This window comes from Macrobrachium nipponense, chromosome 17 (assembly GCF_015104395.2).
Source record: "Macrobrachium nipponense isolate FS-2020 chromosome 17, ASM1510439v2, whole genome shotgun sequence".
NCBI lineage: Eukaryota > Metazoa > Arthropoda > Malacostraca > Decapoda > Palaemonidae > Macrobrachium > Macrobrachium nipponense.
Window position 1 is genome coordinate 32,901,758 of NC_087210.1, and position 8,949 is coordinate 32,910,706.

General features: G+C 32.9%; 1 protein-coding gene across 1 annotated transcript in view; it reads right to left on the minus strand.

Annotated features, from left to right (window-relative positions):
- LOC135195874 (molybdenum cofactor sulfurase-like) overlaps positions 1 to 8,949 on the minus strand; it is a 288,858-nt gene that overhangs the window by 110,258 nt on the left and 169,651 nt on the right. The gene's annotated exons all lie outside the window — the stretch shown is intronic.

The following is an 8,949-nucleotide window of genomic DNA, read 5'->3' on the forward strand; positions in this document are numbered from 1 at the left end:
TTAGCCTGGTCTTTTAGCTGGGCATTATGCCATAATGATAAACACTATGACAAGTGATAGAGTATAATGGACTCAAAAGACAAGAGGGCATTTTTTCTCGTATTCAGCAAAAGCTGTACCCAGTTTTCCTACGTCTAAACCTGTAGAAGTGACTATTGCGCATGCGCATCGGCCATCTTGTTTTATGTTCGGGCCAGCAAAAGACAACAAATCATTACTCTGTTGGTCAACACAGGACGTACCTTACCCAAATCCCGTGGTTTTTCGTCAGGGAACTGGGGGATTTTGAGGACTCAACAGCGATGACCAAAAATAGGTTTTTCTTATGTCAAAACCTGTTTTATGATAGCGTAGTCACTGTTTCATCCTCAAAGGAACATTACAAATCTCAAATATCTCAAAGTTTTAAGATTAAAACATTTCAGGTCCAACGTCAAGCCGCTAGTTTCAGTTAACCCTTAAACGCCAAAGCGGTAAAAAAAAAATTGTCTCCAGTGTGCCGGAGGTGTTTCGGAGTGAGCGTGGAAGCGGAAAAAATATTTTTTTCAAAAAATCACAGCGCGCTTAGTTTTCAAGATTAAGAGTTCATTTTTGGCTCCTTTTTTTGTCATTGGCTGAAGTTTAGTATGCAACCATCAGAAATGAAAAAAATTATCATTATCATATATAAATAATGCGATATATGATAGCGCAAAAACGAAATTTCATATATAATTGTATTCAAATCGTGCTGTGCGCAAAAAGGTTAAAGGTAACAAGTTTCTTTTTTTTTCGTTGTAATGTACACTAAATTTCAATCATTTTGGTATATAACACATTGTAAAACAATAAAAGCAACACAGAGAAAATATTATCACAAAATAATGCATGAATTCGTAACGCGCGGACGTAAACAAATATTTTTTTTCAAAAATTCACCATAAATGTAAATATTGTCCTTGAGACTTCCAATTTTTTTCAAAATGAAGACAAATGATTGAATATTACTATACTGTAAGAGTATTAGCTTACAATTGCAGTTTTCGACCATATCTGACGAGTTAAATTTGACCGAATGTCAAATTTTTTTATATATATATATTTTTTATATGCAATTATTTCGGAAATTAGAAAAGCTACAACCTTCAAATATTTTTCGTTTTATTCTACATGAAATTGCGCACATTTTTATATATAAAACTCTATGAAATGCCTAATATGAAATGGAGCAAATATTCCGAGAATGGGACGTACGCATTTCGGAGATATGTGGCGGAGAATCAGCGCGCGGAGGGAAGGAAAGTTTTTTTTAAAATTCACCATAAATCTAAATATTGTGCTAGAGACTTCGAATTTGTTTCAAGATGAAGATAAATGACTGAATATTACTAGACTGTAAGATTTTTAGCTTACAATTGCGTTTTTCGACCATTTCGGTAGAGTCAAAGTTGAATGAACATGGGTTTTTTTTCTATTTATCGTGATTTATATGCAAATATTTCAAAAATGAGAAAAGCTACAACCTTCAATTATTTTTTGTTGTATTCTACATTTAATTGCACACATTTTCATATATAAAACTTTATGTAACGGCTAATTTAAAATGGTGCAAACATTACCACAATCGCACGTATGATTTTTTCGGAAGAGTTACCGCGCGGACATAGAGAAAATGTTATTTTTTTCATAAATTCACCATAAATCGAAATATTATGCTAAAGACTTCCAGTTTGTTGCAAAATGAAGGTAAATGCTTGAATATTATTAGAATATAAGCGTTTTAGCTTACAATTGCGTTTTTCTACCATTTCGGTAGAGTCAAAGTTGACCGAAGGTTGAAAATTTGTCACTTATCATTTTTTATATGAAAATATTTCAAAATTGATAAAAGCTACAACCATGGGTTGTTTTTAGATGTATTGTGCATGAAATTGCGCACATTTCCATATATAAAACTTTATGTAACGGCTAATTTAAAATGGTGCAAACATTACCACAATCGCATGTATGATTTTTTTCGGAAGAGTTACCACTCGGACGTAAGGAAAAGGTTTTTCATAAATTCACCATAAATCGAAATATTGTGCTAGAGACTTCTAATTAGTTGCAAAATGAAGCTAAATGATTGAATATTACTAAAATATACGAGTTTTACCTTACAATTGCGTTTTTCTACCATTTCGGTAGAGTCAAAGTTGACCGAAGGTTGAAATTTTGGCACTTATCGTTATTTATATGAAAATATCTCAAAGCTGATAAAAACTACAATAATGATTATTTTTTAAGTTGTTTTCTACATAAAAATGCGCACATTTTCATATATAATACTCCATGTAATGGCTAATTTAAAATGGTACAAAAATTATGTCAAAGTGACAAAATAATTTCCGAGATGTGTCACAGATACTTTTTAGTCCGGCAAGAAAGAAATTCGCGTTTGTGCGCCTGCGTAAAGATTGTAAACAAAGCAACACATTGATCCGTGAACTCCCAGCATCCCCCAAGGCGCGTGATTCAAGAGTTTTCGGCTGGTAGGCCTAAACGTATTTTTCCGCGAATTTTTAAAAAACTTTTGTATGTCGATGTAAAATACGTCCAGTCGGCACCCAAGAGACAAAAAATGTAGACATAAAATACGTCCAGTCGGCGTTTAAGGGTTAACTAACAGTGCTAAAAATACTGTGTTCATATCATTAGAATAGTATGTACATAGGTAATACAAACACTGAAAGTCTTTCTTTATCATGTTTCATCATTCCACAATCTTACTTTTTATTTTCTTCATTATTATGGGCCTCAGAAAACCACAATTGTTTATGGAAATAAATTATGCAATTATCTAGCATAGTTCAACACTTATACAAACTTAACATATTTCTTATATGACAAAATAGTTTTAGTGAAAAAATAATCTTTCTGTCCTATTTTCATAGTAGTTTCATAGTTATTAAAATATAAGCAATAATTTTCTATTTTGCTGTTTTATCAAAAATTTCTTTTTTCATAAATAAATGTTTCAATCTCCAAGATGACTGAACCAAATTCAGTACAACTTTTACAGCTAGTATAATAAAAACTATATACAAGTGTGTTAAATTATTTTTGAGTGCAACTTTTTTATATATGTATATATACTTTCATAGCTTCAAAATGTTTTTTTAATAGCAAAATTTATGAATTTTAGGTCAAATATCTTTATTTCCCCATCTGTATTTTTTTGGTATTAGTTGTATAATAAATGATAACAATTTTAAGTGACTCTCAGCAATTGTAAGGTAGAATGAAGCATTTACTTTATAATGGAGTCTTATGGCGTTAGCGTACTCCTTAAGGGGTTGAAAAAAAAAATGAGATAAAAGTGTACAAGGATCTCATGGTGGAACTGGGAGAAAACCCCAAAATTGCATTAGAAGTCAAACAGAAATCAAAACAGCTGGCTAACAAGACTGAAGATAGGAAGTGGGAAAGGGGGTAGTAAAGCAAAAGGGCCCTAATAGAAAGTGTGTGCTTAATGCTTCACTTACAACTCATCATAATTATACTATCAAACATCCGTTTCTGTAAATAATACCACTCAGCCCTATCCCTGTCTCTAATAATTACATAGGGACCACAGTGGGAGACTGGGGCTTTTAGCTGGAGAAATTATATTTTTATAATAAAATTAGATTTTGTATATACTTCCTCAGTAATTATATAGCTAAGAGTTTCTACTCGACGGCAGCATAAGTTCAAATTTCGCGGGTAGTGCTTCGACGGTTCATTGTACATCTAGAGTGCCATTCCCCCTATGGCAATACTAAGAACGACTTAGCTAATCATGTCATTCTGTTTTATGCATAATGTCCATTAGAGGGGAGGTGGGTGGGCTCTGATCATATAATTACTGGGTAACTATATACAAAATCTAATTTTATTATAAAAATATCATTTTTGTATATGTGACTTACCCAGTAATTACATAGCTGATTCCACACTGAATGGAGGTGGGATCATGGACATATTCTATTCCAAAGCATTAAATCACGTAATGAATTTGAAATAGAAAAGTTGCTAGAATTGAAAAAACAATGCTTGTTGTTCCTATGAGTTAAGAGCGCTATGCAGATGAATAGCTACTGCCTCTGGTTGGCGCTAAACTTAATTTGAATGGCGTGGCGGTAGAGCCAAGGGTCGTCTTCTACTTAGGGGAAACTTTACAGCGAGGAGGACAGTCCTATGGCTAGCAAAGTATAATAGGTGCCCGCGCTTGCCTTGGGCGGAGCACCTCGATAAACAACCCGAAAACACTGACACCTACACTGAAATAAAGTCAAGGCCCATCCACTAAGAGTGGTGGGTTCCCCAGGTACACTGTACCCCCTGGCTCTCCAAACTCAGCACCTTGCTGAAAAGGTGAAGAGATGATAATAGGAGAAAATCCAATGCTTCCTTCCACAATGCCATGCCAGTCACTAAAATGTCAAAAGATACTTGAAAAAATCTACCACTTGACATCTAAAACAAAAGGTACGTATTAGTTGTAATGCATTTTTCTGTTTCTTCTTGAGATCTGGATAATGCATCTGCAAAGGTGTTAAGTTTCCCTGGAATATATCTGAACTCTGGAGCAAACTCTAATACACCAAGGAACTATCTATTGAACTACATGTTGTTAGTGAAAGTTCTCTTTTTATACAAATCACAAATGGGTTTGTGATCAGTAAGCACATTAACTTTATGACCTAAAAGTACTATTGTTTTTCCGCTGGGTTTAAAACTCTACTGGCATAGTATACTGCCCTCATTCTAGTTTTGGCCTTTTGTAACAATACTGCTTCTAGCCCTGTACTCGAGGCATCTCAAGCTAAATAAAAATCTTTTGAAAAATCTGGGTAGACCAAAACAGGGCTGTTTCTTGTTTATTCTCCCATTCATATTTAACATCCTTTTTGGTTAATTCTGTCAAAAGTTTGGCAATAGTAGCAAATCCTTTAATAAATGGTCTATAATATCCAACCATCCCAAGGAATCTCCTTAATGCTTTCAAATTAGTGGGAGCTGGATAATCAATTATTGCCTTTATTTTACCTGCTTGCATGCACAGTCCGTCTTCACTAATTACATGACCCAAGTATTCTAATGACTTCATCAAGAACTGACATTTTTAAAATTTAATTTTTAGCCCTGCCATTCTTAATCTTTCTAGGCCCAATTCTAATGTTTTGAGATAGCTTTCTAAATCTTTAATAAAAATGATTACATTGTTTAAATATACTGCAACATTTTCTATGTCTCCTAGAATTTGTAACATTAATCTAACAAATGTTAACCCTCTTACGCCGAAGCCCTAAAAATCAAAACCTCTCCTGTATGCCGGCGCCGGTTTGGAGTGAGCGCGGAAGCGGAAAAAATAATTTTGTCAAAAAATCACAGCGCGCTTAGTTTTGAAGATTAAGAGTTCATTTTTGGCTCATTTTTTTTTTCATTGCCTGAAGTTTAGTATGCAATCATCAGAAATGAAAAATAATATCATTATCATATGTAAATAATGCGATATATGGTAGCGAAAAAAAAAAAAATTCATAGATAATTGTATTCAAATCACGCTGTGCAAAAAACGGTCAAAGCTAAGGAGTTACTTTTTTTTCGTTGTATTGTACACTAAATTGCAATCCTTTTGATATATAATACATAGTAAAACAATAAAAGCAACACCGGAAAAATATTATCACAAAATGATGTACGAATTCGTAATGCGCGGACGTAAAAAAATGTTATTTTCAAAAATTCACCGTAATTCTAAATATTGTTCTAGAGACTTCCAATTTGTTTCAAAATTAAGACAAATGATTGAATATTACGATACTGTAAAAGTTTTAGATTAGAATTGCAGATTTCGACCATTTCGGACGAGTTAAATTTGACCGAATGTCGAAATTTCTATATATATATTTATTTATATGCACATATTTCGGAGATGAAAAAAGCTACAACCTTCAATTATTTTTCATTGTATTCTTCATGAATTTGTGCACATTTTGATATATGAAACTCTATAAAAAGGCTAATATGAAAAGGAGCAAATATTAGGATAATGCGATGTACGTATTTCGGAGACTTGCGGCCGCGAATCGGCGCGCGGAGTGAAGGTAAATATATTTTTCAAAAATTCACCATAAATCACAATATTGTTTTAGAGACTTCAAATTTGTTTCAAAATGAAGAAAAATGACGGAATATTACTAGGCCGTAAGAATTTTAGCTTACAATTGCGTTTTTCAACTATTTCGATAGAGTCAAATTTGACCGAACGTGGTTTTTTTTCAATTTATCGTGATTTATATGCAAATATTTCGAAAAAAGAGAAAAGCTACAACCTTCAATCATTTTTAGTTGTATTCTACATGAAATTGCGCACATTTTCATATATAAAACTTTATGTAACAGCTAATTTTAAATGGTGCAAACATTTCGACAATCGCACAAAAAAATTCTGATTTTTTCGGAAGAGTTACCACGCGAACGTAAGGAAAATGTAATTTTTTTTTCATAAATTCACCATAAATCGAAATATTGTGCTAGAGACTTCCAAGTCGTTGCAAAATGAAGGTAAATGATTGAATATTACTAGAATATAAGAGTTTTAGCTTAAAATTGCGTTTTTCGACCATTTCGGTAGTCAAAGTTGACCGAAAGTTGAAATTTTTGCACGTTATTTATATGAAAATATTTCGAAAATGATAAAAGCTACAACCATGGGTTGTTTTTTGTTGTATTGTGCATGAAATTGCGCACATTTCCATATATAAAACTTTATGTAACGGCAAATTTAAAAGGGTGCAAACATTAGGACAATCGCACAAAAAAATTTATCGGAAGAGTTATCCCACGAACGGAAGGAAAAAGTTTTTTCATAAATTCACCATAAAGTATTGTGCTAGAGACGTCCAATTTGTTGCAAAATGAAGGCAAATGATTGAATATTACAATAATATAAGAATTTTAGCTTACAATTGCGTTTCTCGACCATTTCTGTAGAGTCAAAGTTGACCGAAGTTTGAAATTTTTGCACTTATCGTTATTTATATGAAAATATTTCAAAACTGATAAAAGCTACAATTATGAGTATTTTTTAGTTGTATTTTACATGAAATTGCGCACATTTTCATATATAATACTTCATGTAAAGGATAATTTAAAATGGTGCAAAAATTATGTCAAAGTGACGAAATAATTTCCGAGATGTGTCACTGATACTTTTTAGTGCGATAAGAAAGAAATTCGCGCTTGCGCACCTGCATAGCGATTGTAAACAAAACAACGCCTTGATCCGTGAACTCCCAGCATCCCCCAAGGTGCGTGATACAAAAGTTTTCGGCTGGTAGGCCTATAAGTATTTTTCTGCGAATTTTTAAAAAAACTTTTTTGAGCCGACGAATGATACGTCCAATCGGCATACGGGAGACATTTTGACTCGACGTTTAATACGTCCAATCGGCGTAAGAGGGTTAAAGGAGCTGATGTGAGTCCAAATGGCATTACTTCAAACTGTAAATGTTCTTTATGTGTGCTGAAGGCTGTGAATCATTTGGATTCTTCATCTAGAAGTACTTGCCAATATCCACTAAATAGATCTAAGGATAAAAATATTTTGGGCCCTCCTAACTGAGCTACATATCTTGAATTACCGGCATCAGCATTCTATCTGGAACTGTTGGAGTTTGTTAGTATATTACAAGTCTCCAATTGCCATCTTTATTTAGAACAAGCAACAATGGAGAATTATATGGAGATTTAGAAGGAATTATTACTCCATCTCTTTTCATTTCCTATCAAATTATCAACTATGGGTCTTTGGCTTATTGGTAATCTGTAATTTGGAATAAAAAATGGATTGGCTCCATCATCTAACAAAATCTTATGTTCTAGAACATTTGTCCTTCCTAGTTTATCTCCTTCCACAGCAATTACATTTCTATATTCCTCTAGCACCTGAATTAACTTGTTTCTATTTTCTGGAAAATCTGTTTTGTTTACTTCCTGATTTATTTGAGAGTTTTGGCCATTTATAGAGAAAAATGCTTTTTCTTCTACTGTTAATAAAGGATTGTTAATAGGTATTCCTATGAAAAAGACAGTGCCTGCGTAGTGTTAGTTTGTTATTTGAATAGTTTTGGACATAAGCTTCACAATTATCACCATTCATGTGGACTACTGAATTATCCATTCTGACAAAATCGGGCAATTTATCGTTCAATAATAGAACATCTTTAGCCCTTCATCAGCTGTGCTAACGCAACATATCTCCTCAATTTTTGTCTGAAAAATAACAAAGTTCTGCATTTTCAATGGTTTCTTCTGTTACTTCTATTATACTATTTATGTATGATTTCTTTATTTAATCTAATAGCAATACTTCATTTAGTAATTTCCCTTCATTCTCGTAACTCATTACTACATTGCTACAGTTATTAGTACATGTGTATCTGTATAGGTATCTGTATAAGCATCTTGATTTTTGTTATATTCAGAGTTTCGGTGATCACCATTATTTATATCTGAGTAATTACTTGAATCTGAGTATATATCATCTATATGTGCACATTTCATTTACACTATTCTGTAATGGTTGTAATTCCTCTTTTTCTATCTGTTTCGATTTCATCTAGCCTTTCTCGTATGTTTCTCTCGCTTGCTGAGACTGACTCGGACATTAGATCGGATTTGTGTGAGGCTTTCCTTCGTCAAGTGCAAAAACATACACTTTTCTGATTATTTTGTTTCAGGCTAATCTTCGTTCACTGCTGTCTAGTATTATACCACATCTCATTAACCCTTAAGCGAACACAAAATTTTATATATGTATAATTGTATACAAATCGCGCTGTGAGCAAAACAGTCAAGCCAATGAGTTAATATTTTTTTTCGTTGTATTGACACTAAATTGCAATTATTTTGGTATATAACAAATTGTAAAATGATCAAAGC